Consider the following 15,562-nt stretch of genomic DNA (forward strand, 5'->3'; position numbering starts at 1 on the left):
AGGTGCCCAAAGGACCGAGCGCTGCTCCTATGCCCACGTGCCTGGTTTGGCTGGGGCAGAAGCTGCAGGAGGTGGACTGGGCACAAAGTGCAGAGCATGGGACTGTGCCCTGGGAAGACCCTGTGCCCTGTGGTGCTTCCAGAGGCTTTCTGGAAGATTCTGTTGTTCCCATGGAGTCTGATAGAGACATGCTGTAATTTAAAAACCATCTTGCCTTGCAGTAAACGGGCCATAAAAACAGAGGAAGTTGTTTTTCTTTCCATGTCTGGAGGAATTTGCATCAAACATTTAAGTTTAAAATATTGTAATGCTCTCATGTTAGAGGAGTATGTAGAGCTGGGTATGAAGTTCAGAGCTGTACCACCTCCTGTTTCCCAAAGATGCTTGTCAATGAAACATTAAGGACTTGAACGCAGTGAAAAGGGAGCATAAAGCATCTGAGTATGCAAACACAGTGAGTCTCTTTAAAACGTTTATTTGGTAAAAAGCTAGGAAAGAGCTTAAGCTGGAGCCACAAAACCAAGTGCTATTCAGCAAAACCAAATGCTCTGATGGGAGAAAAATCTGAAACTTAGGGAGGATCTGCAGTTGTTAATTCATACTGTGTACAGGAAAATATATTCCTCCATACACAAAATCCTAAGAACAAAACAGTGTAGCCTTTGGATTGGTCATTTTCAAATCTCACCTCTGTGTTTACTTGTTATAATTAGGCAGGATCTTTAGGCATTATCAAAATCCAAAGCATTTAATTTGCATTCAGAATTTTTAATTTGCAATCAGAAATGGCTTGTGCAGTTTTCCAAGGAATGGGAATCTTGGAAATTGTTTTGATTGATCTTCAGGATTTCAACATCTGCCTTTGGGCCAATCGATCTACTGAGTTGTTCCTGCCCAGGGGGTTAGAATCAATGTTTTATAACGATTCCTTCCAACTCAATCTATTGTATGATTTTTCTGTGTATTCTAAAGAACTGATGATGTTAGAGGGATATGAGGTGAAATAGCAAGCTATTTGGGTGAAAGATTCAGAAGATATCTTAAAAATGTGGGTCTTCTAAAAGTAGCTCTAGCTCTTCAGTTTAATTTCATGTTCTACTGAGACTTTGCTGAACAGGACGATACATTATTGATTGACAAAACTGATGTTTTTTTCTTATTGCAAGCCATGGATAAATGCTAGAGACTTGGGAACTAGCAGATAATGTCACTGTAAATCAAACATCTTAAAGTGACTGATGTAAGTTGAACTTCAGAGCACATTTTAACCTAGTTGATGAGAGAGACTTTAGAACCTTAATTACAAGATTATTCAATGGTTAATGTTTAATGAAGTTTAAATGAAATTTTAAAAGTGAAGTGTGAAATCCACCTAGAATGCCCCTCTACTCTGTTCTTGTGAGACCCCACCTGGAGTACTGTGCCCAGTTCTGGGCCCCCAACACAAGAAGGACACATCAGAGGGTTGAAGCACCTCCTCTATGGGGGTGCTGAGAGGGGTCAGGCTGAGAGAATTGGGGCTCCTCAGCCTGGAGAAGAAAAGTCTCAGGGTACAGTATAGTGGCCTTCCAGTGCTGCAGGGGGCCTACAGGAATGCTGGGGAGCAAGGGACGTTTTACAAGGACTCATAGCAACTAGATGAGGGGAAATGTCTTTAAACTAGAGAAGGGTGGATTTAGACTAGATCTTAGAAAGAAGTGATTTAGTGTAGAGTGATGAGATGCTGGGACAGGCTGCCCATAGAAGTTATGGATGCCCCTCTGTGAAGGCATTCGAGGCCAGGCTGGATGGGGCTGTGAGCAACCTGATCTGGAGGGAGGTGTCCCTGCCTGCAGCAGGTGGTTGGGACTAGGTGATCTAAGGTCCCTTCTAACCCAAACCATTCAATGAGAATTATCAGCCTGGAGAGAGATGTCTTAGGAAAGGCCTTATAGTATGAATGGAGAAAGTGATAGGAATAAGCTGTTCATCGTTTTCTGCAATATAAACTCAGTACCACCATGGAAATCTAGTTGGAGTCTGCTCCAACCCACAGCTGCAGCAGCTGTTTCTTGATTTGCCAGACTTGGGCTCTCTCTCCCAGTCTGCTCACTGTTACAGAGAGCTTTTCCTGAGGAGCAGCAATCCTGTCGTGTTCTCATTTTGAGTACAACATGCTTGTGATTTCCTCAGTCTGCTGTGCTGCAGCAAACACAGCTGCACACCATGGAGTGACCGCTGTCCTGCTGCAGGGTGGCTCCTCCTGCTGGCACAGCATCAGGGTTGGTTGGCTCAGGGGCTGCCTGTCATAAGCAGGAACAGTAGCAAAGGAATTGGAGAAGAATGCTTTGTCTCTGTGATTCTGGTAAAGCACTGGGCACACTGAGTTCTGCTGACTAAAAAAAGTTACTGTCTTTTCCTTGTTGTTGTTGTCTAGCTATCTTCAGTAACTGGCATGCTAGAAGGGCCTTTCCTTTCTCTAGAGCTGTTTGAATTACAGGAAGATGAGGAAAGTGCAACTTTTAAAACAGGCTGTTTTTAAGCTTTTAGGGAAAGTTTCCATAGATAATTTCTCTTGAGCAGGCTGTGCACTGTAAGATGGTCTGTCACAGAGTCACTTGCATACTGCAATGACCTCCAACTGTTCTGGTCAACCGTCATCATCGTCATGCTTGTTGTTAGCAAAATATGAAATTGATTACAATTAACTGAGACAAATCATTTCAGATGGAAAGGTAACTGGGATGAGAAGATGAGGAAGTGAATATTGAATCTAATGAGCTATCTTAAAACAACTTCAAATTAAGATTACTTTGATTCTTTTTACAAACTGCCTTAGTTTAAATGTGCAACAGAATAGGATTTAGAAAGACAGTGCTGGCACCTTTAAGGTATCTTTTAGTGATTGTATTCCGGAGGGCAGACAGTGACGCTGCACAGAAACTTCTGATCCTGGAAATCTTCATTCAGGTGGAAACTCTAGAAGCATTAAAAAATCCATGTCAAATTCTTTCTGGACTTGGATCAGTCAGAATTCCACTATTCACATTTTAGTTACAAAAGAGAAACGCTTCTCAAACTTCTTCTCCTAACTGCATGTGGAAATATTTTCATTTTAAAATCAAGCTAATAAGAACAAGAAAATTGTTTTCTACACCGCCCTCTTTTGATAGCATCTGAACATTACTTATGTAGTAATGAAGGATATGCACAGACTTTTTTCAAAAGCACTGTATGTTATTCTACTCCCATTTAAATCTTTAGCAGAAGCACAGAAGTCCTTCACTTTGCACTGCTCTGCAACAACTAAAACAATTGTTTTGTCGTCGCTATTTGTACGAAAAATCCAAAACATGGCATTATGCAAGTCTCTATGAAGAAAATGAACTCTATTCCAATCAAAAACATGACAAAGATGAAGATAGCAACTGCTGTAAAATTCTCATGGAAATCAAGGATTGATTAAATTTGGATGGTCTTCCTGTTCAAAAATTCTAGAATGAACTATCTGATTGCACCACGTTTTGCCTGTATTTTGTACAAAGGCAGCAGATTGTTCTCTTTCTTCCCGTTGTTGTGGTGCAGTTCTGGTTTCTTGTGGCATTTCTGTTCTCTGGTCACCAAAACTGCTCTTGAATTCCTAGTCTTGCCCATAGAGTGCCTTTACCTCTGTGCTGGGTGTTGCAGTGCTTCTGCCACTGCTTATGGGCCAGTCCTTTTGTTTATTTTATGGGCCAGTCCAGCAGAGCCACTTCTTCCTAAAAGCCTTCTTGTGATTTCCTGCAGAACTGGCAGGAGCTGCGCAGCCTGAGCAGGATATTGTTTAGGTTTTATTTTATTTTTAACTGAATTACAGATAACAGAATCAGTGTCCTGGGATCTTGTGAAGGAAAGATGCACATCTACATATGTTTTAGCTGTCATTGTGAGCTCCTTAAAGAAGGATGTGATAAAACTTATCATGGAAAATGCATCCCTTGGAGAGTAACCTTACAATCCATTCCAATTCTGTGACTTTTTTTTTTTGTTCACATCACACAGAATTCTGATTCTGAGGTGATTGGTGTAATTCAACCCACCTCAGCCCTGAGCTTTTTATTCTCCAGTCCTACTGTGTTAGGAAGAAAAAGGCATTTTGTGTTTGGTGAACTACCACACAGATTTTAGTTCATTGTTTTCTTTTTTTCTTTTCTAACCTACTACTCCAAGGCCCTTTATTTTATTTTTTTAAAGTAACTTTATAAATATTGCTATTTCATTACCTTTACAAATAGCTATCCCACCAATGTGTAGTAGATACTCATAGTCTGAAAGAGAGAAAATTCTCTTTCTGGAGAAAATGATGGAAAATCAGAAATCATCCCAGGCTCGTAGCTGTTGCTTTATTAATAATTATCTTCCCATAGTACCTTCAGGACTTTTCTAGCTGCCTGAAAAAGTTAGATTACAGTAGCTGAAAATTTTGTCGTATCTTTTGCTCTGCATATTCCCAGAGCTACCATCTCCTTTGCCTCTGGGAAGAAGAGGTGAACAAGTTTGCGGTGATATTCAGCAGCTGTACAACCAAATGTTGTAAAAGAGGGCTGCTGAGCCCTTCTTCTGGCACTTTACTGAGCAGTGGAATGTTTATCATCAGTCTGAATGTGCAGAACCTTGTAGCTGTAAGACCACGATGCATGGATCCAGACACTGCTACCAAGTAGGGTGGCCAGGATCTGTGGGCCCAGGGACATGCACACTGGGGGGCTGTCCTCCAACTGTCACGGGCACAGACTGCCTGAATCTAAAGAAATTCAACAACTCCCTCCTCCAGCAAGGGCGAGCTCAGTGAAACTGGTATACTGTAGATAAGACAGGTATGGTCTGCTCAACTGGAATCACAAGCGAATGGGAAAGGTAATTGTTTTATTTTCCCCTTTGCTTCTTACGGAAAATATCTTACTCAGGGAGGTGTCTAACAAAGTATTCAGACAAGACATGGTGCTATATTTATCAAATTCCATAACCAATCTAGGTGTGATGGTGCTGCTGCTCCTGGCTGGCTGTGACGCTGCTGGGGGCTGTTCTGCACCCACACTCTGACACTGCCATCCCAGTGCATCTTCCATGAGACCATCTGACCAAAGGCTGCGTCCACATCAGCGTTTCCTGATAAAAGCATCTTGAATCACTTCACTTCTCCCAGGCAATCTTAAGAATCAGCCTTGGCTAGAGCTTAATGTCTTGGTGTATCGCTTCTGGAGCACCAGGAAATCCTGAGCTCAGGCTACAGGCACTGTGATGCCACAGGGAGGGACACTGACATCTCTTGCTGTGCAGTGCTTGGCTGGCTGGGAAGAAGACCTTCCAGGGCAGGCTGCCACGAGTCCAGCTCAGGACCAGTGGTTCTCAGCTGCAACAGTAATAGCACGAGGTGTTTAATCGCCTCGCAGGCATCAGAGCTACAAAGGGTCCTTGCTCAAACTATGTCCCCATTTGCATTTGAATGTTGGATTTGGTAATCTCAGTGGTCTTTTATAACCATTATAATTCTGCGATTCAGTGATTTTCATTGTTATAATTATTCACAAGAGCAGCAGCCTGCAGGTGAATCCCACTTTTGAGTTAAATACAGATTTTTCTTTTTAATTCTACCTATAGAATAGCTACCAAATACTTAAATTTTGAAACAAAAAAATAATCTTTTATTCTTCCAAAGCTTAAAACATGCACTTAAAATTTTGTTCTCTGTCATGTTTAATCCTGAATTTCGGAGAAAGTGGTATCTTGACTCGCACCTGCTTGTAATATCTAGCGTTATTCCCAGAGAAATTGATCCACAGACTTGAAGTAAAATATTAATTACCAATCTCTCAGGAGACAGTTTGTAAACAAAGCGATTGACTTCGTGCAGATTACAGAGTTAATATGTCATATGCATTGGGTTTTGGAGGGAGTGTAACTGCTCACTTTTGCATACGCTCACCTCCACTGAGCGGTTTGTTTCCTGGGAAGATGTGGAGATTGGACATGGTTGAAATTTCTGTTTTGTCCAATGCACTGTAGGAAGAAACTTTCTGAGTACAAAAGAGGGTGGTGGCACAAAAAGCTGCAGTGCACCTTTTGTACTCCATGTGCAGTGATTGCTCTGTTGTGCAGCCATTATATAGAAGTCTGAGAATGAAATCAGAGCTGGGGAAAGCAGCATTCAGTGTGTACAAGGTGCACATCAGTGGTAGAGATCCTGAGGTATCTGTTTTTGGATATGAATCAGGTTCATGATGTACTACAGCAAGTCTGCAGGGCAGATGACTTCCCACTCACCCTGAGTGGATGACCGAATGATTATCAACTGTCAGAGGACAGAGAGCTTTAAGCTGTGGCCCTGCAGATGCAGTGTGCATAGGTGAGTGTGGTGTGAGATGATAACTGCTGGCACGTGGGGGTGACCTGATGACTTCCTAAGAGTGAGGACTGGTTGGGAGCTGCCTGGGGCAGCACACAGGACAGAGCTATGCTGGGTCTGGCCTTTCCGTGCCTTCAACACAGCCACATAGAAGTTTTCCCTGGACTTCTGCATGGTTCCTGAACCCTGAAGGTGTTTTCTGAGCTGAAGCTGGACCACTGGTTTTAATGAATATACACAGAATTTGTCTGCTCCCTTTGTGGACAAATTTGTTTTTGCTTTCCCACGTAGCACTGTCTGGTTGCCCCAGTTTTTTGCCTTTTCCTGGCTGTCTCTGCTCCTGCTCATTTGTCTATTCTTCACCAGCTGAGAGCGTAGGGTGCGATGAGTCCCTCTCTGCCCTGTGCACAAGCACCTTTCCTGAGCCTCAGTATCTTTGTCTTGTAGAAGCTCGCATGAATAGCAGTCACCTCCGTGAACTTCAATAGCTGTAGAGATATCAGTTTTTCAAGAAGGAATTCATAAAAAGTTATTTTCATATGTAAAAGCCAACTTCTGCTGATCCTGAAGCATAAGGAATATTCATACATATTCCTTATGTATTCCACACATATTCAAGGAGTGGATCAAGGAGCATCCTATGGCCAGCAGGGCAAGGGAGAGGGATCCTGCCCCTCTGCTCTGTGCTTGTGAGACCTCATCTGGAGTGCTCCGTCCAGATGTGGAGCCAGAGGAGGGCCATTAGCTGAGACCCTTTCCACTTGATGAAGATGTTCAAAGCCCCATCCAGCTTGGCCTTGAACACTTCCAGGGATGAAGAATGGATTTTTTTTTTTAGTTAAAGCATAAGTTTTCCAGACTTTGTGCATATTTTATGTTGTTGTCAGATAGCCATGTAGGAATGACCATTATTTTTAAATCTGTCTCGGAATTTTGGCTTTCTTTACAATTAATTTAAAATTTAATTTCAGACAAAAAGACAGCTCACAAGATAAAGATGGCCAAGAACTAATTCTCCATGATAGTGTGGAACTATGGAGTAGAATAACAGCTTAACAGCTTGCTTAAAAAATAGCAGGTCCACGATTTTATGCATTATTCACTTGTTTTTATGTGTAGTTCGTGTTATAAATCATTGTCTCATTCTGTTTTAAGTCATTACACAACTATTTCAATGTACTTTAGCTCCAATTGGGGAAAAAAGCCTCTATTATTTGTATGGTAATGCCAATTTCTTTTTTCCTCTGAAAAATTTTATATATCAATTCATCAAAAATTGAGAATGTCCACATGCCAATGGTGGTAAAGGCACTTGCAAGGCATGAGAGGAAGAGGGTCAGGTTCTGGGATTAGGTGAAACAGCATAGGTAGAGCCAATGAGCAAAACCTTCTTGCAATATTTTCTCGTGAGCATGTGAGCCCTGTGGTTGAATACTGTGGTCTCAGCATTGCTGTGAAGCAGTGTGCTCTGCAACAGAAAAGTTGAATGCAAAGGCACAGCACTGAGTAACTGGAAGGAGAAGGCCAGGGGACGGGGCCTCGGGGAGCTCGGGCTGTATTTGTGTGCTGCACACAAGGGTGCAGCTGGGCTTCTCCTAGTCTGAAAGGTTTCATTAAAGGATGCCACAGGAGTGGGGTTCCTGACCAGGTGCAGTTTTCCTGTTAAGACCAGGTTGGGTGGCAAATGGAGCAATGTGAAACTGAAATATTTAATGTGGTCCACTTACAAAACCTATAAGTTAAGAGTCAAAAAAGTACGAGACTTCCCTATACCAGCCTTGTAATGTCTCTGCTGAACTATCCACTTGTAGTCTGCTTCCTGTGTACCTGTACTGGTAAGGTAGAATATGAAATTCAGTGCCACTTATATGAAATCTCAGTGAATTATCAGTGATAATCTCTAATGGAATTGATTTGACTCCAAGGGAGAAAAGAAGGAGCTCGGTTTTTAGCCAATCTCCTAATAGTTCTTTATTTCATTTCCTCTTCTTTTTCTGAAACAGTGACACTGAATGCTGATTAGGTAATATTTTGCTGATATTCATTTTGGATAATTACTTTGGATTGCTAACTTGGTTACAGATGCCTGGTTTGGGAAACATGACTAGAATGTGATTTTAAAAACCTCTGTGTCTTTGCACAGTGTATCATTACTCACTTTGACTACTGGTGTACTGAAGCTCTGGGAAGCAGTCTGTGATTGTCCAGTGCAGAGGCATTCTTTTCACTGTCTTGCATGGCAGTAATTATTATTTAAAATCAGTATTTTTTTATTCTCTCCTCTAGTTAACATTTAGTTGCTTTTTAGCCAGTAATGATCAATTCAAATATGTTTATTCCCCTTAGTACAACTTGCCTTACAGGGACAGCTTTTGTAGTTAATGAGTACTGGTGACTATGCAATCAACATCGCCAGAGTAAAACATCTCTAAGAAGCTGCCACATCTGGCACGGGGTGACATGGTCCTTCCTGTGTCTCAGTACCATTTTTGGAGGGTGAGAGTGCCCACACCACCGCAGCATCTCTAGCAGCTTGGTGGGAGCATTGATGTCTTTGCTGCAAGGAGACACTCCTGGCCGGTTGATGCTATGTGAGCTGTGGGGTACAACTGTGCTCGCTGCCATACAGCTGCAGCCCCGGGGGCTCGCTCTGAGCTAAGGGCATAGCCGGGGCTGCCTGAGCACTGCAGCACTGCCACCACCCACAGGGCTTCTGGATGCCTTATCTGGGCAGTCCTCTACACGTCCTGAGATCACATCTGTGCAGTGGCAGCCCCTTGGTGTCCCGATGCCACAGGGCAAGGCACTCTGCTTTCTGCCCATGCAGCTACTGGTGGATTGACGGTGTGCAGATCCAGGTAGCTAGTTTCAGTCTCCTTTGGGGCTCTTAGCACACAGGTGCAGGAACCTGGGTATGAGCAGAGCATTTTCCACTGAGGAAGATGCTGCTCTGGTACAAACCACCCTGCCTCAGCAAACATCTGCTCTGAGAAGCACTGAGAAGAGTGCTTGACTTCAGATGCCTCTCTCCCTCTTATGTTGTTAAGGGAGGATGTCTTAGACTGCTGTCACTTAATGAATCAGGAAAATCGTTACTTATTTATTGTTGTAGAATGTTTGTAATTTAATTTCTTATAACTGTATTCTTAAACTCTCTCTCATTGTACAATACCCTTATGGAGGACGAGATGGGAGCATTGGAAATATTCATGATTCTCCTATTGTGAATCTCCTCACAGTGGCTCTCAAGTTTTTTTTTTTTTTTTTAATTAAAGAAAAAGTGATTAAAGATGTAAAAGTGAAGTGGAAATGAAAAATAACATGAACTGCTATGCCCAGATATGCTGGTCTAGTCTGGCATCTCTTTTTGTGTGAAAAACAGTATTTCTAGACAAAAATGTATTCAGAAGGCATCATAAGGGGAAGAGGCAGTGCCATGAGGACTAGCTATGGTGAAAATAGAATGGAGGGCTTCTAGATGGCTGCACAGGGGCCTCTGGTTCCACTCCACCTTACAATGCCAGTAAGCCCTTGTAACTGGGTGAAGTTCACCTGCAGGCATTCTGTAGAAAGCTCACATTGCAGTGGAGACTAAGGGTGAAGCCCTGTGCCAGCCGTGCTGGTTCCCTGGGGCGATAGCTCTGGTCAGCATCTGCAGCCACGTGGATGAGTGCAGTGGGTTAATCCAGCAGGTGGCTCAGTATCACGTAGTGATTAACCACTGCCCCCTTCCCTGTGGGATGAGGGGGAGGATCCAAATAACAAAGTAGAACTCATGGGTTAAGATAAAATTGTCTACTAAGATAGAGGAAAAGAAAATAGTTATGACTATATATTAAAGTATATAACAAATGCTGTACAAGTAGTTGCTCACAACTCCCTGGCCTATGCCCAGCTAGCCCTTTGAGCAGGGGCAATGAACTCCTTAATCCCCTCAGAACTCATTCTGCTTGATGTCATGCGGTATGCATTATTTCATTGGCCATTTTAAGTCCGCTACCCTAATTCTGCTTCCTCCCATCTCCTTGGGCTCTTTGCTGCAAACAACCTCGGAGGTTGTTGGCCCTGCCTGAGGGGAGGGCGGTGAGGGGTTGGAGGTGCATTATCCTTGAGTCCCTTCCAACCAGGGCCGTTCTGTGCTTCTGGCATCCTGCTCTGGTTTCCTCACATCCTCACTAATGTAGGATATGTTAACGCAGTACTTGTTTGATCAACAGGTAAGTTTGGTCTTCAAAAAATAAGATGTTTGTAGAATAAAATAAAATCTGGATATTTACCGGTTGGAAAAAAATAGCAGAAATCACATAATAAAAAAACCCTGTTACAAAATGCCTATAATTTCTATTTTTAACGGTTTCACTACGTTTGTGCTGCTCCAATGGTCAAGTTCACTGCAGAGGTTCAGCACCATCTTCTGTTTGGTAACTGTTGGTGCTTTCGAATACGTATTGACTAAGCAGAAGACGTGGTATGTTTGGAATTTTCATATGCTTTCTGGTCTACAGTGTTTTTTGGTTCTTTTAAGGCAAATTAACAGGAATCCTCCTCATGCTCCCTCCTACCTCTCTATTTTTTCATATAATATAACTAAGTGTAACTAAGAATGAGAAAGTTAGAGGTAGATAGATATCAATAGATAATGGATACTGATATATAGAAAAGGGAATGGAAGACAGCATGAGCAGGTTTCCTGATTTATTCTTGATTATAGACAAAAAGCAAGATGATAATTGTATATAGACAATGAATACTATATATGAGTAGATGTATATATGTGCAATTCTTCTGTATAATTTTCTTATATATATACCAAAAAATATGCTCTATGTACAATATACGAGTGTACTGTTTTGGAATAAGAGCAATCTGTTGGAATCCTGTACAGGCAAAAATATTTTACCTGTAAGGCAAAGATATGGGCAATCCCTGTGCATAACCTGGTTAGCAGGAACCTAGTAAAGCAGCTTTGGGCACTGTGAGTGCTCTTTCTGCATATGCCTGGAAAACACTTTTTGCATAGCATTTTAAAGACTGGACACTTACTGCAAATGGCATCAATCTTGGGCTGCTTAAAATGCGATTTCAGTGTCATAACATCTGCAGCATCATAACTGACAAACTTTCATATGCTATTAATTTCTTAACATTCTCAACCCCACATATGTTGATAACATAAATATATGGAAGCCATTCAGAAGTCTGTTACATTTAATGGTTGAAAGGGAAATCAGTGAGTATGGTAAACACCTTTAAAGATTCCACATTATCCAATAAACTGTAGTAAGAGATTAATCCTTTTGTTTTGGCTTAGAAATATTTTACTTTTTTTTTTTTTTTCTTAGACTAAAATCACTACAATTTGGTTTAACATTATACCAGCAGTCTTCATCTCTCTTCAAACAGGACATGTAAGGAGAGAAAGCTCCATGGATTCAGGATGAGAATTCCTGAGGGGTGTATTCTTGATTGTTTCTCACATCTATTCCCAATATTCAGTATGACAGGCATATGGAAACTGCAGATGAAAATAAAAAACATGCTATTAGTGGGAAAGTGCAAGAAATAGCCAAGAATATTTCATAGTTTTCTTTCATAAGTCTTTTGTTCATAGGGAAACAAAAAGTCTCTGTAAATTTTTAAATAATTTTATTTAGGTACATCCTGGGCCATATCCCTTTATGGAGGCAGTGGAAGAGTGAGAATACTGAAGAATTGAGGATAAAAAACATACATGGTATCAAAATTGCTTTCGGCTGTTACCAAAGTCGCTGCATTTTTGTATACTTTTAAATTGCACATGTACAAACTCAGCTTGTTTCTCCAAACCGTCTTTTGTTTTAGCCTTTGAGCACTGTTGTGATCTCACAGGAGTTGTTCTCCCACAAATTAACAGAAATGCCCTCATGTTGAATTACGTAAAGAGCTGCAATGGAATTGCCAGGTCAGGGTCTGAAGCAGTGGTTGAGCACGAGGTGAGAAGGCAGGCGGCCCCAGGGAGCCCAGTGCCAGCTGTCCTCCCCTCTTCACCCTCGTTTAAGGCTGAGTAGGTGAGGAAGCAGCATCTCTTTGGATAGAGATTGCACTCCTCTTGAGCTGCCACTGATGGTTGGAAGGGTGAGCCGGTTCTGTTCTTTCTTACCTGCTATTGCTCCGTCGTTCTCATATCCCATTACAAGACACCCTCATTGCCTTCTTTTGCCGTACAAGAGCCCAGCGTGTGGCAATCTCCTCCAGGCCCTGCAGCCCAGGAGCATCTGGCTGCTGGGGCACCAGTGCGACGAGCTCTTGTTCAAACACATCCTCTTGCACTGGGCACCATTACAGTTTCAGGGGTTTTACTGAGATGTGTTTCAAAATGACAGATATTTTCCTTGTTGTCAAGAAAAATGAGGTGGGCTTTGATGGTGTTACTCTTATAAACAAATCCTTTTTGTTTTCAGTGTTATTGGGCCTGCGGTCTGTGTTCCAATGGGCATAGTCCCCTTGTTATTTAATCCTAGCACATCAACTGGGTGGCTGGTAAATACTAGAGCATTGTGTATTATTAAAAATAAAAGCAGTGGTCTTGCTGTTGATGGGATTATAAGTTCAATTGCCTAAATGTAACCAGGATTGAAATCGCCTTTCAAATTTGCTGCGTTTGGTTGGTACTATCCCAGTAGTATTGATCTATAGTTATGTAAAAGTATACTCAATTCCCATGCGTGACTGTTTGAGAGATTCAAGTTTTTTCAATTAGAATTTGTTCTCATACTCCCCATCCAACGAATAAGGGGATGAGTCCATGCCTGTCCTGGTGTTTTCTGGCCTAAAGTTAAAAACAGGAGCGCTATTGGTGACTGAAATAGAAGTATGAATGCAGCATTTCCATTTATCATCCTGCAAGATTCTGTAGAGGAAAATAGAAGAAAATGATTATGCCCTAATTTTTATGCTTGGTACCACTATTCAAATAAGCAGGCTATAAGGTTTATTTAAAGTCATAAACACAGCATAAAAATATGGTGATGTGATCATTGCAGCTGGTTTGTTGGACATCAGCTCTTCTTGGTAAGTGAAGCACTAAGCCCGGTTTTTTAAAGGAAGCCCCCAGCTCTTTCTACGACCCCATTTAACTGAGGGTAGTATGGAGTGTGAAATACCCAGGGAATTCCTTCTTGTTTTGCTCAGTCTTGCACTTTCTTACATGAGGAATGCACGCCATCATCCGTTTAGGTAACGTTAGGAGTGGGTAGATTGAGAACCAAAGCAGTTGCCTTTGCACAGCATTTTGTCCATCGCTGCTTGCAATGCCAGCCCACAGCAGCCTGTTGGACGCAGCAGGGCGGCTCATTCAGTATTGCTGAAGTGCTCGTTAAACAGAACCACAGGCTGGAGTTCCTGAGCTGCCCTGTGGTAAGAGCAGTCACAGGAAGGGATTGAAACAGCAGCAGTGCCTGGCTATTGCCTCTGCTTAAAGCAGAGAATATTTTAAGATCAGTAAGTGAGTAAACTCTAACTCAGCCTGTTACATACCATGTTGTCAGCCCTGCAGAGCACAGCTTCCTGTTAGAAAACAGCACGTGCTGAAGAGTGAAAGGAATTACTGAATTCTTTGAAGCAACTAGATGGGCTCCTTCTCACACAGATGTCAGTTTGCTGTCAGCCCATCGCAGGACAGCGTCAAAAAGGGCTGGAATGCACGAAGAACCTCCAAGTGTCTACGACGCTGAAATCACTACAAAGCGTCTGAAAAAGTTACTGCTTGTACCTCAGTGACATCTGCTTCCCTAAGCCCCAGTGCAGCTTCTCCTGAGGGCAATGCAGAGCAGCACTCCCAGAACAATTCCTCCTTGATACAGAAGTCATTGCTGTCAATGACGTCATTTTGTAACCCTTGCACTCGTCCTGCTAATGCACCTGCAGATTTTCCACTCTAGGCAAAATAACTTCAACTTCTGCTGCTGGATTTGCTCCAGAGCCTTGGCACAAAATTGCTGCTTCTGTAGTTGGTGCGAGTTACTTCTGCTACGGTAAAATATGCATGAGACTGGATATTCTTTAAAAGCAAAACTTGATGAAGCAACTATTTAACTAATTGAAATGGTTATATTGACATCTCTACGTAGCAGCTTTACTGCCACTCCATTAAGTCGCACTTTAACATAACGCAATTACTTCTGAAGCAGCACGGTGTGGTTGTAGATATGCTTCATGGAATCACAGAAAGGAAAATAATAACGAAGGGCTTTATTGAGCCTTTTGGGGGATTTCTTTTTCAGGCAGTTCAGGCTCACAAGAGCTAAGCTAATTAAACATCAACCTTAATACAGAAAATATTTTTAATCAGTTACTTTGATATCAGTAAATGCTATGACAATTTTTTCCATTCTTATCCTGAAGAAAAATCAGTTAGCAAACCAATTAGCTTGTCAGAGATATAAAGCTCTTCTATGAGCATTTGTGCTTTTTTAACATTTTATGAATCTGGGTGTGTATAGATAGATTCTAGAGCCTTTATTTGATATGTTTCTCATCCTTATCTTCACCTTCCCAAGGAAAAAAACAGATGATTGCGTTTCTGAAAATGAAGAATGGGATGGGAAAAATGACAACAATGAATTAATACTGGAGTACATTTTTCTAAAGTACATAAATGGTAATACTTGCTATGGTAACACAGTGCAGGAAAGCAAAAACCATCGTGAGGCTGACTGCTCGCAGTTAGGAGTTACTGATCCTTTTTCCAAACCTTACCAGTGAAACATTCCAACTTTAGCATCTGCATTTCCATATCTTCTTTGTTTGTCCCACACGTCACACCATAGACTGTATGTCAAGTTGTGTCCATCAGAAAGCATGTCGATTCAGCTTTCTGAAGTCAACCTAAACCTTCACATCAGTATCACCACTCCGATTTGGGAAATATTTTAATTACTCATGAGAATCATCAGTTAGACAAGAATTTCACTGATTCAAAGAAACGGGAGAAGTAGATCAGTATCATTATGTGTGCACAGGGTGCAAGTGTGCGCATACGTCCTCTGCAACAACAGTGTGACCAAGCATCCAGCTTTAACAGTGCACCCCCCATCTGTAGAATATAGAAAATCAGGTAGCATAATACTCTGAAGTGTATAGAGAATATTTGAAGACCCTGGAGAAAGACATGCTCTTTGCAAAATGCCAGAAGCGCACACTGAGTTACGCCAGAGCGTG

The sequence above is a fragment of the Tympanuchus pallidicinctus genome, unplaced genomic scaffold (genome assembly GCF_026119805.1).
Source record: "Tympanuchus pallidicinctus isolate F22 unplaced genomic scaffold, pur_lepc_1.0 scaffold3, whole genome shotgun sequence".
NCBI lineage: Eukaryota > Metazoa > Chordata > Aves > Galliformes > Phasianidae > Tympanuchus > Tympanuchus pallidicinctus.